Below are 22150 nucleotides of genomic sequence, written 5' to 3' on the forward strand. Positions count from 1 at the left end.
GACGTTCAAGTGTTCGAGAGAGATGTTTTCATCCTTGAGAGCCTCGTCTTGGGCTACACGAATTTGACTATTAAGATTGGTGTGGATGGTGATGTTTAAAGCTCGGACACGAAGAGGCACCGCTCTTTCTTTTCGACTTAAGGCATCGGCTACTACGTTTGCCTTCCCGGGATGGTAACGAAGCTCGCAATCATAATCGTTCAAAGTTTCAATCCACCGTCGTTGTCTCATGTTTAGTTGTTTTTGATCGAAGATGTGTTGAAGGCTTTTGTGATAGGTGAAGATAGTACTCTTGGTTCCATAAAGATAGTGTCTCCACATTTTGAGTGCAAAGACAACGGCTCCGAGTTCGAGATCATGTGTCGTGTAGTTCCGTGCATGAATTTGCAATTGTCGAGAGGCATAAGCAATGACTTTCTGATGTGCAGAAACGTAACCTTTATTTATGAACGGATTTGAGTTGTTTTGTTACACGAATTGATTTATTGTATATGTGGTATTTTATAGATTTTAGGTTGATTTCACACATATATATAGGCAACTAGTCCTATCCGTGTAGTTTAGTTTGTTGGTAAATCCGATTCGTTCCACAGGGAGATGGAGTGTTTAATGGTTTTTTAATAGTCTTTGATGTCAAACTTAATTAAAGAGGGTTTTGGATTAGGCAATTTATAGTAACAGTAAAAGAAAATAACTTAACTAATTTACTAAATAAAATAAAATTACAATATGACAAGAATTATCTTAAAATGATACTAAATGAAATTATACTAATTATGATGCATTAATTATGTTACTAAATGGTAATTAGTAAAATAGTAATTTTTAATAGAACTATATATTTAGATTTTTGTTTTAAGCAATTATTATATAAACTTAATTAAATTAACTAAATGACATTTTTAATAAAACTAATACAAATTAAAAGGAAAATTAATTAATTTACTAACTATAAACTAGTTACAATTTATAAACCTATAATAAATACTAATTTTTAAGATTAAAACATGTATTTTAGTATTTTATACTAATTAATACTAATTATATAATAAAAATAACTAATAACCTAAATATATATAATTAATTAATTAAAACCCTAATTTTAACCTACGGTGTACTATAGCCGCGTTTTATTCCTACACGATTCGTGTGATGCTACACGATTCGTGTAAGGCTAAAAATATGTGACAAACAACTGTTTCGAAAAATAAATATTTTTATGGTTTCTTTTTATATTTTAAACTTATAATTCGTGAATAATAACAATAATACTTTTTATAAGAAGTATAAATAAGATAAATGGGAGTGTTTACTTAATTGTGTCATCCCTAGGTCCATGGATTGTTTTAAGTTTTACGCCCTATTAAAATGTTCTAGTATCAAACTTTACATTTTTCTCTCGAATAAATATAAGGTTACAACTTAACTAAATAAAATCTAATTTTCATTGGATTCTTTTTAGAAAGCTACTATTCCCTAAGTATTTAAATTGAGACCTAGCCTAGTTTTGACCTTCGCCAATACCCAAATTATAACGGTTTCCCTTTTTATAATTTCACCTTCATATAATTTATTGATATCACCCAAACCACCGAAGTTTATTTCTAAATTGGTGTCAATAACTTATCCATAAATTCGTCTAGATCATTTTTAATGTTGAAGCTTAATTTAGGTAAATAAATATAACTTTCGTTATTTAAATTTACTAAATTAAGCGGCAAGGGTTAAATACCTAATTACATAAAAATGGTTCTTTTAACTAGGCTCAATATTAAAAATACTAAAGTTACATTTTAACTTTACTAATGGTAACAATCCATTTCACTAGGGGCTCTACATTTAAGCAAACACTAGGGAAATTTAGCTATCCATTACACTAAGGTAGACATAAAAATATAGATATGCAAACATAATAACAACGCTAATTTTAACAGAGTAAACTTACTAAAATATCTTCACTTGCATTAACTTCAAATGGTAGAAAAATTACAATAATAACACCCCTTTCACGCGTACAATAACACCCTTTATTACGAACAATACACCCTTAATATTACAACTATTTTTAACCTTGAACTAATAGAGTAATAAAAATTACAGAATAATAACTTGCGTATAATAATTGTATGAAAATATGTGTGTCTTCAACTCTTGATAGTACTCCGTATTTAAACTGATCCAAGTAGTAGTAGGTGAACATGTTGATTCTTTGCTGTAGCTCATTTTAAGAAAAGAATTGTTTTAAAAATCATAAAGTGACCGCCCCATTTGCACGTTTCTGGAAACTGTTTGGCCTAACATTACACGAATCGTGTAGGGATACATGATTCGTGTAAGAACAATAATCTACACGATTCGTGTAGCTATACACGATTCGTGTAAGAGTAATCAGCAATTTTCTTCATTTTTCTTTTTCAGTTGTTCTTTGTTGATCCCGTATTGACGTGTACTGATTTGGCACTTCTTATTTGAACTCTTTTCTTCTTTTATCTTGTACTTTAATTCGGATAAACGTTTCTTGATATAAATTTGGTTACAACTATTGTTTTATCGTCGAATCTTCAAATAGCAAGCTCTTATCCACTTTTGTCGTTTTTCTTGTGAAATGCGAATTGAATGTCTTTGTAGATGATAAAAACCTATGAAATATAAGTGATATTGCGTCGAATAATATGTATGTTTAGAGCAATATCAAAATACCCCACACTAGAACGTTGCTTGTCCTCAAGCAATTACATCTTTTAACAGAGTTAGAACATTATATATCTTTCTTATCGAACATTTAGATCACACAACACACACTACACGAAATGAAACACACACTATATGAAATATATTACACAACACAGTATTTATTGGATCACACGCACACGAAACGAAATTCTGACAACAGAAACAAACATGAAACTCGTGATTAGGGTTTAAAAATTTGGATCCTTAGGGAAAATTGGACCTTGTGAAAACGTTTTATGATTTTATAAAATGTCAGGCTAGTTTTTACACTAGACACGTTTTTCCGGTTTTAACCTCAAATTCCGGTTGAGGGTAACTGAAAACCGAAGTCTCAGTCGGCGATTAGCAAGCTATTCGCCCCCATGATTGTAGTATCATGGAACTTGAAGCCGAATGTCCAAAAAATGGTTTTACACAAATATAATTCATAAAATAGCATAAGTTTTAGAACAAAATTATATCGTGTCCAAATATCATCGGTGAACCATGAGTTTGCACACCTCAATTTGTTATGGCATATGTATGTTGACCGCGGTCAAACATAGATGCAGTTGATCTTTACGGAGATCATCCATCTGGGGATTAGATTCATTAGTCTTAAAAGCTAATTTGCATTGTGCCCCCCCATTGTACGGGACATATCCTTCTCATGGTTAGGATAAGTCTGACCACAAAAAAACCCTATTTGATGCTGAGGTTAGGTGGATTTCCAGCCGATTTTAGGGATGACTTTACAAGATTTTTCGTCAACCTACAGCTGTTCTGGACTACATCTTCTAACATAAGTTAGCAAGTGTGTCAATTTGGAAGACTTTACTTCCTTACGGGATGGACTTGATTCATCCTCTATTACTCGTAATAGTGGAATATTCAGGTTTATACGTTCCAAAGCAATGATATCTGCAATAACTTCATAGAAACATGTGATATATGGTTCTCAACATAAGGTTTTATAAATTCTTGTTATACTTGGTTTCCTTTTATAGGTTTTAAACAAATAACTTATGCGTTTTTAATGTATTGAGACGATAATTTCGGTTTTTGACACCTATGCTTTAATCGCTCGTAGTTACCTTAAAAATTCATTTGATATATTTGTTTAAAATTTTTATAAATCTTGATAAAAATCACCAAATTATAAGTTCTCGAGAATTTATATATTCCCACCCCACACTTAAGATTATGTAATGCCCTCATTACATAAAAATCAGATAATAATGCATAAATTTGAGAGGACAATTAGTGTGAAGTATTTGGAACTTCCTTTGTTAACCGATTTGGATTTTCAAATTGTTTTACCTATGATCATATCCAATGTTTGTATCACAATGTAATTTGATGTTTCATTTCGTCTAATTGCATTTTCGTCTGTACCTGTCAAAACCATGTTAAAATCACACAAAATATGGGGTTTTAATTCAATCGTACAACACATTTTTTTACCCCACACTATATTTTCTTGCTAATATAAAAAAATAAAAACATAATAAGTTTCAATACACACCAAAAAATTATGTTATTACAAACTAAAAAATAAAAAAGATTAAAACAATAGAACTAGTCAAATGGGCTCCAAAATGGTCCTCCTCGTTCGCCCTCCTCCTGTTGCTGTCGCTGCCGTTGCTCGTTTAGGCGTTGTTCCTCGTAGAAACGCCTATATGCATCCTGACTCGCGGCTATTGCGGCGTTATGGTCATAGGGTGGAGGTAGAGGGTCATCGGGTGATTGCCATGGGGGATATGTTGGAAAGTCTGAGGGTGCGTAAGCTTGCGGGTTAGACGCGTATAGATATGCCTGTTGGTGCGCCCACTCTAATTGATTTCCCATTCCCCTCTGATCATATCGGATGTTGGACAGCATATTATATTGATCTAGCTGGGTATGCCTAATGTCCCCTAATTGCCGAGATAAAGCAGTGTACTGATCTTCTGATCTCGCTCCCCAGTTTTGATATGAATTACGTACATCTAAACTCAATGCGTTAAACGAGTTTTGGAGCATATCGAAATCAGAAGTACCTGTATGAGACGAGCTAGCCTGATCTGTCTCTCGTCGTCTCCTCCTGGCTTCCCTCTCTTGTTCGTCATCCTCTTCCATGGGTTCCTGAGGCGCAACTTCCTGTGGCCTTAAACTAATCACCCCAGCCCTCACACGTATGGCCTTAGCTGTCCTATACACATCCAATCCTAAGGTGCGAACCTGTTGATTTATCGGTTGGATTGGAGGTGCGAAGTCGTTCGGGTTGATATCGAACCAGGATGCCAAACACGTGATATAGTGACCCCCCGACATGTCACTGTCTCCTCGAGCACCCTTACCTACATTGGCCAAAAAGTAGGCCACTCCATAGGGTATACTAATATTAGTTTCCCTATCTCTAATAACATCCAAATACCAAAGGTCGACATAATTAATCCTATCTGTAGTAAGGAATGCCCTTTGGTTAATCGTGTTCGCTATAAATTTATGAATTAATCGATAGCGAATATCTTGGATCTTAAGGTATGATTCTCGGCCTGCTGTATATGAATTTCTTCCGGAAAAAGATCGCCAGACGCTGACAGAATCATAATCTCCTGAATACCTAGCTCCTGTAAATATAAATTCCCAAAAACCTGGAGCAATCATATCATCACCCTCATAAATCCCTAAGGCCATAGTTATGTCGCCTAGGGACATTACTCTATCAACCCCACCCAGTCGGAATTGTAGGAAACTAGTATCTTGGACAGTTGCGGGGTGGGTATTCATCCTAACAGTAGAGTAAAATTCTAAACACAATTCCCTATATACAGGAGCAGTCAAACGAAATAATCTCTCCCAGTCATTAAAATACCTAATTACCCCAAATTCATCCGTGTAGCTTTGGGTTAAAATATCCCTTATCTGTGTATCTAAATTAACTGGGGGACCTAGGGGAGTCCAAGCAACAATGCAAACTTGATTGATTGTTCGATTTACCAGAGTAAGTAAATCCTTAACTTTTTGTACCCTTTGGCTTAATTCTATAGGGAAATGTAGAATCGGGTGTAGTTGCAAGAGTTGTTGTTCCATTTCGGGCGTAACTTCCTCTTGTTGGTTAACTGCCCTCATTCTAATTGGTCCCTGCATAACATTTTAAAAACAAGGAAATCATCCCAATAGGATGTGTAAATGTTAGCAAAGATTTTAACTTCAACAAACAACTTGTTTTCAACACCACCTTAATCTATTTAATTCAACAAACTTGGAAGATTTAGTTCTATAATTCAAAACCAAACGAAAACAAACCAAAAATCACAAATCAAAAATCAAGTTTCATATAAAAAGTCTAATTCATAAGTGAAAACACGCAATTTTTCTAAGCATATCTACTTCAATTCAATCACATTGCGCGTATCTCAGCTTCTAAATCATCCTTAACATCCTTAAAACGCATACTTGATTCATGAAAGTATCAAAAGTTAACAAATTTAGGCTAAAATTAAAAATCACACAATCAAACAATCAAAATCATGTTCACAAGTTCTATTTACTAACAAAACACTCAAAAACAACTAATTATAACCAAATTAACACACCTCAGTTTCAATTGCTCAATTTTCCCCAATTTTGTATAAACCCTAATTTTCAATCACCAATTAAACATCAATTTCTTATGCTAATCGGGTTTATTATGCTACAAACAACATACATATAGCAATAATTAAGCTAAAATCAACAAAAACATGCACAAAATTCGGATTATAACTATAAAGAAAAATAATGAAAAACTTGAAGAACACTAATTAAAATGGGTTAAAAATCCTTACCACTCTTGGCATGATGAAAGATTGAAGAATTAGAGGAGATTGGAGGTGTTAATTTATGTATTTGGTGCGAATTTGGGTGTTTTGGGTGTTTGGTCTCGTCGCAGGAAAAAAAATTGGAAGGGAAAGAGTGTGTAACCCAGCCCCTGCCCCGTCTGATATGTGCAGCTGCTTTTGGCCTTACACGAATCGTGTAGGGGTACACGAATCGTGTAAGGCTTAATTTCTGCTGTATTTTTTTTTTTTTTTTTTATATAACTTATAATCAATTAAGTTTTAAAATATCTTTTATAGATTTATATTTGTAACGGAAATTCGGTTTTTACACCTGTTCTTTATCCGTTTATAAATCTTAAAAATAAATTTATAAAATTTAATTTATTAATAGTTAAAGTTTTTAATGTTTTTCGAAAACAAATTTAAAATAAAATAAAAACACTCTATTTTTTATAACTTAAAATCAATTGAATTTAAAATATCTTTTAAAAATTTATATTTGTAACGGAAATTCGGTTTTTACACCTGATCTTAATCCGTTTATAAATTGTTAACTTCAATTTATAAAATTCAATTAATTAAAAGTTAAAGTTTTTAAAAGTTTTATCGAAAATGAATAAAATAAAAACAAGTACATGAAAAATAAAAATTAAATAAATAAAAGTTCACTCTATTTTTGTTATATACCCTTAAATCAACTAATTTTCAAACTTAAAACTTTGTTTCCTATCGTCTAGGTAGAGATTAATTTCGGTTGTCAAACCTATCATTATCCAGACAAAGTTTTATAAGTTATATATTTTTACGGTTATTGATAAAAGAGTATATTTTTGCAATCTACTACAGACTTTTAGAATTTAACAAATATTCTGTACAATTTTTGAAAAGTAAAAATTCAGTTGTGACACCTAACATTTTTATTTTCAAAGAAACAAGTTAAACTCAAGGCGTTTCACCTCAATTTAGTAGAAAGGATTTTTTTTTTATTTTTATTTTGTTTTTCGTGGTTTACTATTTAAATGATATCTTAAAAATTTAACAATTAATTGCGTGCAATTTTGAACAACAATAATTCAGTTTTAACACTTTAACATTATCGTTTTCAATAAAAACAGGTTAAATTCAAGTTTAATCAATTTTAAATAGTAGACCTTTTTATAAAACTCACTGCAAACAAATATGAACCAAAATACACACAAAATAAAAAAAATAAAAATAAAATATGCACATACATACAATCGACGAGACCAAGAATTAGATAGTGAACCCACGTTGACTCGCTTCGTAGTCGAGTCGCGAAATTTCGCTTCCCATTGCCTCGTAGGCATAACCTCGTGGGTTTAAGAGGTTTTCTTCTAAACATTTGAAAGGCCCTTCTCGGCATAAAGTTATGTACTCGAAATTAGAGTCCGTTTGGTTCTTTGGGCAATCTCCTGAGTGAGCTGGTTTTCCACATTTTTCACATTTACCCAATTGACGTGCCCGACGCCTTTTAGCACATTTTGATTTGCCTTTTCCATAATTTTTCTCATTATAATCTTGTCTTTCTCCTTTTCTCGTCGCATCGCATCTTTTCTTAATATCTAACACCACATCTCTTGGTAAAATCTTATCGCATATTAAAATGAAGTGGTTGTAGATATATTGACCTCGCATCTTGAAAATAAACAATAAAAACAAACCAAAAGAAATTAAAAAGGTAGAATGGAGGGAGAAGACTAGTTCTTTAGGGTCTGCTAGGGAAAGACCAATCTAACCCCACTCTTAAAGATAAGAATAAAAATCAAGAATGGAGTTTAAAACCTTAGAGTTACCCTGAATTTATTTGTCCTTAGGGTAGAAGGTGGTTTCGTCTCTTTCCGTAGTATTGATTTCTTCAAAGTATAACTTGAGTCTGTGTCCGTTCACTTTGAAAGTTCCGCCGTCTTTACCATACAACTCTGCATATCCAGATGGAAAAACCTGTTTTATTATATATGGCCCATTCCATCGGGATCTAAGTTTACCAGGTGAAAACTTGAAACGTGATTGGAATACCAATACTTTATCCCCTTGCTCAAATTATTTCTTTTTTAATCGTGCATCGTGCCATACTTTAGTTTTTTCTTTATATGTTTTAGAATTTTCGTAGGCTTGTAATCTTAATTCATCTAGTTCGTTAAGTTGTGATAACCTATTTTCTCCGGCTTGTACAAGGTCGTTATTACATTCTCTCATAGCCCAGTACGCCTTGTGTTCAACTTCAACAGGTAGATGACACGCTTTACCGTATACAAGTCTAAATGGCGTGGTACCTATTGGTGTTTTATACGCAGTCCTAAAAGCCCACAACGCGTCATCTAACTTGCGTTGCCAGATTTTAGGGTTGTTATTAACCGTCTTCTCAAGTATGCGTTTTAAGGCACGATTCGTGTTCTCCACTTGACCACTTGTTTGCGGGTGGTACGGAGTAGAGAAACGATGAGTTACGCCATACTTCTTCAACACCTTTTCAAGAAGGTTGTTGGTAAAATGTGTTCCTCGGTCGGATATGAGTGCTTTTGGGATTCCAAAGCGTGAGAAGAGATTTTTCAAGAAGTTTACCACCACCCTAGCATCATTTGTAGGCAAAGCTTTTGCTTCAGCCCACTTGGATACATAGTCAACGGCTACTAGTATGTACTTGCACTTATGTGAACTTGGAAAGGGTCCCATGAAATCGATTCCCCAAATGTCAAAGATTTCACAAACTTGGATGCTGGTTTGAGGCATCTCATCCTTTTTCGTGATGTTACCCGTTCGTTGGCATGCGTTACAAGTCCGAACGAAATCATGGGCATCTTTAAAGATCGTGGGCCAATAAAAGCCAGATTCAAGGATTTTTCTTGCAGTGTGGTTTGGTCCGAAATGACCGCCGGTTGGCCCTTGATGGCAATGCTCAAGAATTTGTTGAGCTTCTTGTCCGTACACACAACGGCGAATTATTTGATCCGCACCAACACGAAATAGGTCTGGGTATTCCCAGAAATAAGACTTTAAATCCGCAAAGAATTTCTTCTTTTGCTGATAAGTAAGTCCTTTTTGTAGAATGCCTGAAGCAAGATAGTTTGCAAAATGGGCAAACCATGGGATTTCAGATTCTTTTTCAACCCTCATTAGAGATTCGTCAGGAAATGTATCTTTGATGATTGTATCATCAAGTTTATCTAATTCGGGGTTTTCAAGTCGGGATAAATGATCGGCAGCTAGATTCTCAGCTCCTTTCTTGTCACGTATCTCAATGTCAAATTCTTGAAGTAAAAGAACCCAACGTATGAGACGATATTTTGCATCTAGTTTCGAGAATAAATACCTAAGTGCCGAATGGTCCGTGTAAACAATGGTCTTGGACAACACCAAATATGACCGAAATTTATCAAATGCATAAACAACCGCTAGGAGTTCTTTTTCCGTGGTGGTATAATTAATTTGGGCTCCTGTTAGAGTTTTACTTGCATAATAAATTGGAAGAAAATGATTATCGGGACGTTGTCCTAAAACAGCACCTAAAGCATAGTCGCTTGCGTCGCACATTAGCTCAAATGGCATACTCCAATCTGGAGATACCATAATGGGAGCTTGTGTGAGTTTTGACTTAAGAATCGAGAATGCATTCTCGCAATTAGTGTCAAAGTCAAATGGAGCATCCTTTTCAAGAAGCTTGGTCAATGGGCGGGCGATTTTAGAAAAATCTTTGATAAATCGCCTATAGAATCCTGCGTGACCAAGAAAGCTTCTAATTGCTTTAACATTTGATGGTTTAGGTAGCTTAGAGATAACTTCAATTTTAGCTTTATCTACCTCTATTCCCGCACGAGATATTTTGTGACCAAGTACAATGCCCTCCTTCACTATGAAGTGGCATTTTTCCCAATTTAGGACCAAGTTTGCTTTCTCACATCGGATAAGCATACGTTCTAGATTGAAAAGACACGATTCAAAGGAGTCTCCAAACACGGAAAAGTCATCCATGAAGACTTCCATACAATCCTCTACCATATCATCAAAGATTGCCATCATGCACCTTTGAAAGGTTCCGGGTGCATTGCATAAACCAAACGGCATGCGGCGATAGGCAAAGGTACCGAAAGGACAAGTGAATGTGGTCTTTTCTTGGTCGTTGGGATCAATTGGAATTTGGAAGTAACCGGAGAAATCGTCTAAAAAGCAATAATATTCTTTTCCCGCTAATCGTTCAAGCATTTGATCAATAAAAGGTAACGGGAAATGATCCTTTCTAGTGGCATCATTTAGACGTCTGTAATCAATACAGACTCTCCAGCCGGTAACTGTTCTAGTTGGGACGAGTTCGTCCTTTTCATTTAATATAACGGTTGTACCCCCCTTTTTGGGTACTACTTGTACTGGACTAACCCATGGACTATCGGAGATGGGGTAGATTAACCCGGCGTCAAGAAGCTTGACGACCTCCTTTTTAACAACCTCTTTCATGTTGGGATTTAGCCTGCGTTGTCTTTGTACTACGGGTTTGTAGTCATTCTCAAGGAGAATTTTATGTGTACAATAAGACGGGTTTATTCCCAGAATGTCGGTTGTTTTCCAGGCTATAGCCTTTTTATGGGTTTTTAATACAGAAATTAGCTTATCCTTCTCATTATCTGAAAGATGTGAAGCAATAATTACTGGTAATTTAGATGTACCTTCGAGATAAGCATACTCCAAGTGTTTGGGTAGCTCTTTAAGCTCTAGTATGGGTGGTTCTTCTAAGGAATTTTTTATACGAAATCTATCTTCATTTTTGATTTCCTCAAACGATTCCTCTTCCATGGGAATTTCTTCTATTATGGTCTCGTCATCCGTGACCACCTTCATCAACTCATCAAAATCTTTATCAATATTGAAGTATTCATTCTCACTTACCGGGGCTAACCCCGGGATATCAATTTCAAGTAGCTCCTTCAATTCATTCTCGACACAAAGATCTATAACATCAATTTGAAAACAAGAGTCATCGGTAGAAGTGGGTCTTTTCATGGCTTTGTCAATGTGACAAATTATTCTCTCGTTTCCCACACCTAGACTTAATTGTTCTTTTTGGACATTGATGATAGCATCTGCAGTATTTAGGAAAGGACGTCCTAAAATGATAGGAACTTTTGTGTCCTCTTGCATTTCTAGAATAACAAAGTCGACGGGAAAGATGAGTGAGCCAACTTTTACAAGTATATCCTCGGCTATACCTATTGGAGTATCAAATGATTGGTTTGCTAATCGAATACCCATTCGGGTTGGTTTTAAGTCTCCTAAGTCAAGTTTTAAATATAACGAGTAAGGCATTAAGTTAACACTTGCACCTAGGTCGGCTAGTGCATCGTACACTACCGAATCACCCATCATACATGGTATGATAAAACTACCAGGGTCTCCTAATTTTGGAGGTACATTTTGTTTCTTTAAGATGGCCGAACATTCCTCATGGAGGAATGTGGCAGAAACGTCGTGGTATTTACCCTTCGAGGATATGAGATCCTTTAAAAACTTTCCGTAATTGGGCATATCCCTAAGAACCTCCGCGAGTGGCATGTTAATGCTAATTTGCTTAATCATGTCCGCAAATTTCTCATACCGCCTTGCGAGTCTGTCTTTCTTTAATGCTTTCGGGTAAGGAATAGGTTCATTATGCGCCTTTACTGGTGGTTCTTCACTTTTCTTTGGCATGACCTCAGGTGGATCATCTTTCTCTTGTTCTTTGTTATCTTGCTCATTTTCATCAACCGGTATTTGTAAAATAGAAGGAGATAAAGGAACTTCCGGGGATTTTGTGGTCTCCGGTTTAGTAGTTAAACCACTTCTAGTAGTTATAGCATTTACATGCTCGTTCCTTGTTTGGGGGTTGTTGGGATTTACTTGAGTATTTGAGGGGAGAGTACCTGGTGGTCTCTCTGATAGTAACTGTGAGATCCTTCCAACATCTCTTTCTAAGTTTTGTATTGTAGCTTGTTGATTTCGGATTTGCTGAGTTTGGAGCTCTGCATTTTGCTCGTGCTTAACCATAAAATCTCTTAAGAGATCTTCTAAACCAGATTTCCTCTCAGGTTGAGGTTGCATAATTGCTAATGGTTGTGGTTGATTGAATGCTAGTGGTTGTGTGTGTTGGAAATTATTTTGATAATTTCGTTGAGGTTGATTTCGGTTATTATAACCTGGTGGCGGATTTCTTTGATTTTGATTTGGGAAATTCCGGTTATTTTGGTAACCTGGATTTCCTCCTTGATAGTTATTATTCTGATAGTTATTATTATTAGATCCTGAAGGTCCTCCTACTTGATAGCTGTTTATAGGAGGATATTTTCGGTTGTTTGCTTCTACAGCTGGAAAATCACTGAAGTTCATTTCACCTTTTCGTAAGTATCCTAAGAAATTTGCTTGCTCTTCCATTGTACTTTGATCACAATCTCTAGTAAGATGGGGACCTTGGCACAGTTCACATCCTATTCTGATAGCATGCATTTCCTTGGTTACTTTCTCGATTTGCCTTGCTTGATTTGCTATTTGAACTTTTAAAGAAGCAATTTCATCATTGCTTTCAATACTAGCAACATTTGATGATCTAGAAAATTCTATTTCTTGATGCCAATTATGAGAATGGGAAGCTAAATCAGCAATGATTGTGTGAGCGTCTTCAGGTGTTTTCTTCATGATCGAACCTCCGGCTGCAACATCTATATCTTTTCTAGTTGCCACATTGACTCCTTTATAGAATATTTGGACCTTTTGGAATGTATTCAACCCGTGTTGAGGACATATTCGAAGTATTTTATTGAATCGGGTCCAAGCTTCATAAAGAGTTTCATTAGGCTTTTGTTTAAAGTGATTTATGTCACTTTGTAATTTTGCTGCTTTTGAAGCAGGAAAGAATTCTGACAAAAATTTATCCATCATATCATTCCAGTTTTCAATATAACCTTCTGGTAATGAGTCTAGCCAATCTCTTGCATCATCTTTTAATGACCATGGAAAGATTTTTAAACATGCAACTTCATCGGTGACATCTTTGATTTTGAAAAGCTTGCAAATGCTTACAAACTTACGAAGATGCTCGTTAGCATCCTCATTTGGGGCTCCACCGAATTGACATGTATTAGTTACCATGTGTAAAAATTGACCTTTTATTTCAAAGCCATCACTCATCGTGGGTTGGATGATTGCGTGGCCTTGACCTTTTCTTGTGGCCTTCATTAATGCTTCCATCGTTTGATTTGTATCAGCCATTTCTTCTTCTTCTTTAATAATCGGCTCTATGATTGGTTGAATTATTGGTTCAGAGTCGGATTCTAAGAAAAGTGACTCTAAATTTTTAGCAAGAGATTCTACTTCTTGAGTTCTTAAGCGTTCGTGGAATTTTCTTTCGGGTTCCGGATGTGAGGGAGTTAATTCAGCGTTGGAGGAACGTAAGTTCATACATTAATTTCTATTATGAGATCACTTCACTAAAGGTTTATCTAGGGTTACCTACTTGTTTCTTTTTTTTTTTTTTTTTTTTCGGTGTTTTAAAATTACTAGTATTTCCTATTTCTTTTTGTTGTTTTTGTCCTTTATTAATTCTTTGAGGTTCCGGATTAAGTTTAACGAGTTTAGGATTGAACGGATCATACAATTTGGGAAATTGTACAAAGAATTAAAGGATTTATTCAAAAACTTTGAACTTTCTTGGAAATGAATTTCCTCGAGAGGATCGAATAACATAAAAACAATGATAAAAACCTTTAAACAAACAGATTATCCTTCTGATTTTTGCCCACGTTTCGAATAGCCAAAAGATGCAGCAGAGGGGCAGGATCCTTCAAAGACCAATAAAATTGGTGATCCAACAACCCGTTCCACGTACAAATCCAACTATTACTACGAACCAGAAAAATTATCTATTTATTTACTGCCAAGTCCCCGGCAGCGGCGCCAAAAAGTTGATGTGCAGAAACGTAACCTTTATTTATGAACGGATTTGAGTTGTTTTGTTACACGAATTGATTTATTGTATATGTGGTATTTTATAGATTTTAGGTTGATTTCACACATATATATAGGCAACTAGTCCTATCCGTGTAGTTTAGTTTGTTGGTAAATCCGATTCGTTCCACAGGGAGATGGAGTGTTTAATGGTTTTTTAATAGTCTTTGATGTCAAACTTAATTAAAGAGGGTTTTGGATTAGGCAATTTATAGTAACAGTAAAAGAAAATAACTTAACTAATTTACTAAATAAAATAAAATTACAATATGACAAGAATTATCTTAAAATGATACTAAATGAAATTATACTAATTATGATGCATTAATTATGTTACTAAATGGTAATTAGTAAAATAGTAATTTTTAATAGAACTATATATTTAGATTTTTGTTTTAAGCAATTATTATATAAACTTAATTAAATTAACTAAATGACATTTTTAATAAAACTAATACAAATTAAAAGGAAAATTAATTAATTTACTAACTATAAACTAGTTACAATTTATAAACCTATAATAAATACTAATTTTTAAGATTAAAACATGTATTTTAGTATTTTATACTAATTAATACTAATTATATAATAAAAATAACTAATAACCTAAATATATATAATTAATTAATTAAAACCCTAATTTTAACCTACGGTGTACTGTAGCCGCGTTTTATTCCTACACGATTCGTGTGATGCTACACGATTCGTGTAAGGCTAAAAATATGTGACAAACAACTGTTTCGAAAAATAAATATTTTTATGGTTTCTTTTTATATTTTAAACTTATAATTCGTGAATAATAACAATAATACTTTTTATAAGAAGTATAAATAAGATAAATGGGAGTGTTTACTTAATTGTGTCATCCCTAGGTCCATGGATTGTTTTAAGTTTTACGCCCTATTAAAATGTTCTAGTATCAAACTTTACATTTTTCTCTCGAATAAATATAAGGTTACAACTTAACTAAATAAAATCTAATTTTCATTGGATTCTTTTTAGAAAGCTACTATTCCCTAAGTATTTAAATTGAGACCTAGCCTAGTTTTGACCTTCGCCAATACCCAAATTATAACGGTTTCCCTTTTTATAATTTCACCTTCATATAATTTATTGATATCACCCAAACCACCGAAGTTTATTTCTAAATTGGTGTCAATAACTTATCCATAAATTCGTCTAGATCATTTTTAATGTTGAAGCTTAATTTAGGTAAATAAATATAACTTTCGTTATTTAAATTTACTAAATTAAGCGGCAAGGGTTAAATACCTAATTACATAAAAATGGTTCTTTTAACTAGGCTTAATATTAAAAATACTAAAGTTACATTTTAACTTTACTAATGGTAACAATCCATTTCACTAGGGGCTCTACATTTAAGCAAACACTAGGGAAATTTAGCTATCCATTACACTAAGGTAGACATAAAAATATAGATATGCAAACATAATAACAACGCTAATTTTAACAGAGTAAACTTACTAAAATATCTTCACTTGCATTAACTTCAAATGGTAGAAAAATTACAATAATAACACCCCTTTCACGCGTACAATAACACCCTTTATTACGAACAATACACCCTTAATATTATAACTATTTTTAACCTTGAACTAATAGAGTAATAAAAATTACAGAATAATAACTTGCGTATAATAATTGTATGAAAATATGTGTGTCTTCAACTCTTGATAGTACTCCGTATTTAAACTGATCCAAGTAGTAGTAGGTGAACATGTTGATTCTTTGCTGTAGCTCATTTTAAGAAAAGAATTGTTTTAAAAATCATAAAGTGACCGCCCCATTTGCACGTTTCTGGAAACTGTTTGGCCTAACATTACACGAATCGTGTAGGGATACATGATTCGTGTAAGAACAATAATCTACACGATTCGTGTAGCTATACACGATTCGTGTAAGAGTAATCAACAATTTTCTTCATTTTTCTTTTTCAGTTGTTCTTTGTTGATCCCGTATTGACGTGTACTGATTTGGCACTTCTTATTTGAACTCTTTTCTTCTTTTATCTTGTACTTTAATTCGGATAAACGTTTCTTGATATAAATTTGGTTACAACTATCGTTTTATCGTCGAATCTTCAAATAGCAAGCTCTTATCCACTTTTGTCGTTTTTCTTGTGAAATGCGAATTGAATGTCTTTGTAGATGATAAAAACCTATGAAATATAAGTGATATTGCGTCGAATAATATGTATGTTTAGAGCAATATCACTTTCTTTCGTTGCATCAATACACACCCAAAACCATGTTTTGAGGCATCGCAATATACAACAAAATCATCATTGCCTTCGGGAAGTGACAAGATAGGAGCGGTGGTTAGTTTTGTCTTCAAGATTTGAAACGCGGATTCTTGCTCGGTCACCCCAATGAATTTCTTTCCTTTGTGGTTAACTCGGTTAGAGGACGTGCAACCAAAGGGAAGTTTTCGATGAATCTACGATAGTACCCGGCGAGACCCAAGAATTGACGAATGTGGGTAGGAGTAGTAGGGGTCTCCCATTTGCTAATGGCTTCGATTTTTGTGGGATCGACTTTAATACCTTGATCACTTACAACATGACCAAGAAATTGAACTTCCTTCAACCAAAATTCTCAATTGGAGAATTTGACATAGAGTCGTTCTTGTCTCAAGATTTCGAGCACGAGTCGAAGGTGTTGTTCGTGTTCTTCTTCGCTTTTAGAATAGACCAATATGTCATCAATGAACACAATAACGAATTTATCGAGATACGGTTTGTACACACGGTTCATAAGGTCCATGAACACCGCTGGTGAGTTAGTGAGACCAAATGGCATTACAAGAAATTCATAACTACCATAACGAGTCCGGAAAGCGGTTTTGGAGACATCTTCCCCCTTAACCCTTAATTGATGATAACCCGAGCAGAGATTGATTTTCGAATATACACGAGATCCTTGTAATTGATCAAAGAGGTCATCGATGTGTGTAAGAGGATATCGGTTCTTAATCGTCAATTTATTTAGCTCACGATAGTCGATACACATTCATAGGAATCCATCTTTCTTCTTAACGAATAAAATCGGAGCGTCCCATGGTGAATGGCTAGGTTGGATAAAACCACGGTCAAGTAGTTCTTGGATTTGACTTTGCAATTCTTGCATTTCGGATGGATCAAGTCTATACGGTGCACATGCTACGGGTGTGGCTCCCGGAATAAGATCGATTTGGAATTCAACCGGTCGATGAGGTGGAAGTCCCGGTAATTCGTCGGGAAATACATCAGAAAAGTCACTAACAATTGGCACATCATCGATATATTTCTCGTCGATTTCAACTTTCTTAACATGGGCTAAAATCGCAAAACAACCTTTACGAAGGTACTTTTCAATTTTAAGGCACGAGACGAGGTTGAGTCCGGTGCAAATCTTATCGCTATAAACAATCAAGGGTTCACCATTCTCGATCGGAATTTGAATCGATTTAAGATCGCAAAGAATGTGGGATTTCGTTTTGGCTAGCCAATCCATACCAATGATTACATCAAAGCTCCCTAGTTCTATAGGTATCAAGTCAATTTCAAACTCTTTACCCATTAAGTTTAATGTACACCCCCGATAAAATTTGTCGGCACTCAATAGTTTCCCGTTGGCCACTTCAATGGTATAAGTGGTATCTAGTGGAAGTGGTGGAGTGCTAAAATAATGATTCAAAGTCTTGGATACAAAACTCTTGTCGGCACCCGAATCGAATAAACAAGTAACATAAGTGTTGTTGAGAAGAAACGTACCCGTGACTAGTTCATTGTCATCTCGGGCTTCCTCGGTGTTAATGTTGAAAGCTCGGCCGCGCGTATTGGGGTTATCTTTCTTCTTTGGGCATGCATTTCTATAATGACCCGTTTGGCCACATTCGTAACAAGTGACCGTCTTTGGTGCATTGGGCCCCTTTCGATCGACGGGGGTGGCACTTTTACATTCGTTGGCCTTATAACCAATTCCTTGGCACTGATGGCAAATTAGCTTGCCACATTCACCAAAGTGATGCTTGTTGCATTTGTTGCAAAGAGGTAGGTTTCCGGCATAACCCTTCTTTCCGTCGGAGGTGAAAGGATTCTTGGCGAAGTTGTTGGTGTTGTTACTTGATGGAGTGGCTTCCCATTTTCTTTTGTTGCCACCCGATTTATCCTCGGCCTTAGGTGCCGGTACTACGATTTCATCCACCGTTTCAATCAATTTGCGGGCCATATTCAAAGCTTCTTGATGATTAGTAGGTTTGGATGACATTACTCCGTGTTTGATGCTCTTTGGAAGACCATCCATGTAAAGTTCAACCCTTAAAGACTCGGGGTTTACAAGGTTTGGGCACATCAAGGCTAGTTCGGAAAATCATTGATTATAGGCCTTGAGATCGTTTCCGACCGCTTTTAAAGTTCTTAGCTCTTGTTCGAGCCTTCGGGTTTCTTCGCGAGGAAAATATTCGACGATCATCTTTTCCCTTAAATCGGCCCAAGAGAGGGCGTGGGCTTCATCGGTACCCACCGATTGTACATAGGTGTTCCACCAAGTGAGCGTGATGAAATGTCCCGTTCATATTGATTATAAACGTTCCATATTAATTGATTTCGTTGCGAGGTTTTGACCTCTATATGAGACGTTTTTTCAAAGACTGCATTCGTTTTTAAAACAAACCATAACCTTTATTTTATCGATAAGGTTAAAAAGACACCACCTAGATTATCCAGAAATGATAATCTAAAAATATCACACTTAGACACTACCAATACATATTGGTTTACAATACTAATATACAACAAAATAAATCTCGAATGCAGTTTTAAACAATATTATACAAGCATGCTGACACCAAATCTTGTCCATATATTAGTATGCAACAGCGGAAGCTCTTAATAATCACCTGAGAATAAACATGCTTTAAACGTCAACAAAAATGTTGGTGAGTTATAGGTTTAACCTATATATTTATCAAATCGTAATAATAGACCACAAGATTTCATATTTCAATATACATCCCATACATAGAGATAAAAATCATTCATATGGTGAACACCTGGTGTGATGCCCCGTACAAAACCATCGTGTACGAATCATCAACAACAGGATCATTACAAGGTTAAGTACTACATGCTGTAATAAAAGAAGTTGCATTCACGATAAAAAGATGACGTCATAACCGACGTCAATTGTTTTACACCAACAGTATGCTTTTACGAATAGCAAGCATGAATAAATGTATGTGACCCTTAGGTCGTTACAAAACATAGTTTCAAATGTATTAAAGTTTGAATGCAAGATAAACAGTTCATGCGGTGATAACACTAGAGCAGCGAGTGTCTACGGCAAGACTAGCACGACAGCGGAAGCAAATAACCTTAAGCACCTGAGAAAAACATGCTTAAAAACGTCAACACAAAGGTTGGTGAGCTATAGTTTAAGTATAATAGTAAGTAAGGTAGGCCACGAGATTTCAGTGCTACAAAGAGCGTTTCAAAACAGTATGATAAAGTATATGTTAACCGTGGGCACTTGGTAACTAACTTAACGTTTATACCCCCTGAAAGTACACTTGGCAAGTGCGTATGTTTACGAAGTATTAAACACTCGTTAAATGCTAGCGCTACTAGCCCGAGTGGGGATGTCAAACCCTATGGATCCATATCTAAGATTCGCATTCACCGGTTCAAAAACCAATGACTAAACGTTACCGAGCTAAAGGGAATGTATGATGACCCGAAAAATTTCGACTAATTTAAACCAATTCTCTATATGATTTAATATTATGTAAATATACATATATGTATGTATATATATATATATATATATATATATATATATATATATATATATATATATATATATATATTATAAGATGTACAAGTAAAAACGACTTTCCTACAGTAAAACACTATTTGCTACAGTAAAAATGACTTTGCTACAGTAAAACACTATTTGGTACAGTGAGTTCATTTGCTCCCTTTTTAATTGCTTTTGCAATCTATATTTTTGGGCTGAGAATACATGCACTTTATTTTAAATGCAATGGATACAAGTACATACTAAATTCTACACCGAGTTTGAACCGAAAATCCCTTAGCTTTGGTAACTAGTAACTGCCGGTTATAAGAACTGGTGGGCGTGAGTAGTTATATATGGATCCATAGGGCTTGACATCCCCGTCCGAGCTAGAGCGCTAGTCTTTTAACGGACGTATGTTATTTGAGTTTAAGACATGTTGGTTTGCGTGTATTAAAACGAATGGGGTAATTATCACTATAGCATTAAGTTTAGTTACCAGGGTGCTCTGTTACGTAGAATCTATTGATAAACTTTTGATGAAATCTTGTGGTCTATCTTTATATATGTTTATGACTCGAGCAATTAAAACTATAACTCACCAACATTCGTGTTGACTTTTTAGCATGTTTTATTCTCAGGTCCTTAGAATGCTTTCGCTGTGATGTGCTTGTTGCCTGCATGGAGTCTCTCATGCTTTGTACAAAGTTTATTGCATTCAAAATAAAACTGCGTTGTGTAATAAATAATTGGACTGTGATGTCAACCTGTAAATTAAAGACTTATGTATTTCGGGGTCTTGCTTATACCTAAGCACTCGCCCACATGTTTATAACTTTCTATATTTAGAAAGTCACTTATTTTAATGAATGCAATATTTTATCAAAACGTATCATATAGAGGTCAAAACCTCACTGTGGAATCAATGATTAATCAATAGCGATTTTGACGGGTCGTTACAGTTGGTATCCGAGCTTGAGGTCATAGGGAACCAGAAATTACATTAGTGTGTTTAACTGGTAATTGTTAGGATGCATTAGTGAGTCTGGACTATGACCATATCTGTTTTTACTGATTTTTACTTATCATTTGGTCAAAAACATTATATGTGATATATTTATATGCTAACGTAATTGTTGTTTCAATTATGTGATAGATGACTTCTTCTAATCCTATCATTTTGTACGACTCAGAATCGGACACTGAATCTATTCTATCCACAACTGAAAAGGGCGTTCCAATACCTATTAAAGAAGAAATTGTGTTAGCCGGGGAATCTCAACTCCCGGTAAACCCAGAGGAGGTTCCAGCTCCACCCAGCTTTAGTTTTCCAGAGCCACAGTATCGTTGGCATGGACCCATGATCCCTGGAGTAAATGAGGATCGTCCATTTCTAAACAAATATGGACATTGGTTCAGATATACCACCGACGGGCGGGTTGTGCCGATTACGCCTGGCAGATTTCGGTTCATGACCACCAGTACATATTCTCGCAGTTCGTCATCATATTCTCCTATGCATGACTCAGACAGTTCGTCATCAGACGAAATCAGTAAGGAGGAGGATTTCGCTAATGAAATAAAAGAGGTCACTAAGGAGAAATTCCAACTTGCTATAGATAATAAAAACAACCACAATAATAAAAAGTCTTTAATTATTAAAAAGGAACATGACCATTCTATCCGTAACCACCCTTATTGTATTAAACAAACTGAGGCAACGGGCACCTCAAAACCCCAACCAAAAATAAAATACACTGCCAGAATGTCTGTCGGACCATGTGCACACAAACAATTGGCAGAGAGAACCAAATGGGAAGAAGTTTCTGATAGTTCTGAATAAACGACCTC

The sequence above is a fragment of the Rutidosis leptorrhynchoides genome, chromosome 1, assembly GCF_046630445.1.
Source record: "Rutidosis leptorrhynchoides isolate AG116_Rl617_1_P2 chromosome 1, CSIRO_AGI_Rlap_v1, whole genome shotgun sequence".
NCBI lineage: Eukaryota > Viridiplantae > Streptophyta > Magnoliopsida > Asterales > Asteraceae > Rutidosis > Rutidosis leptorrhynchoides.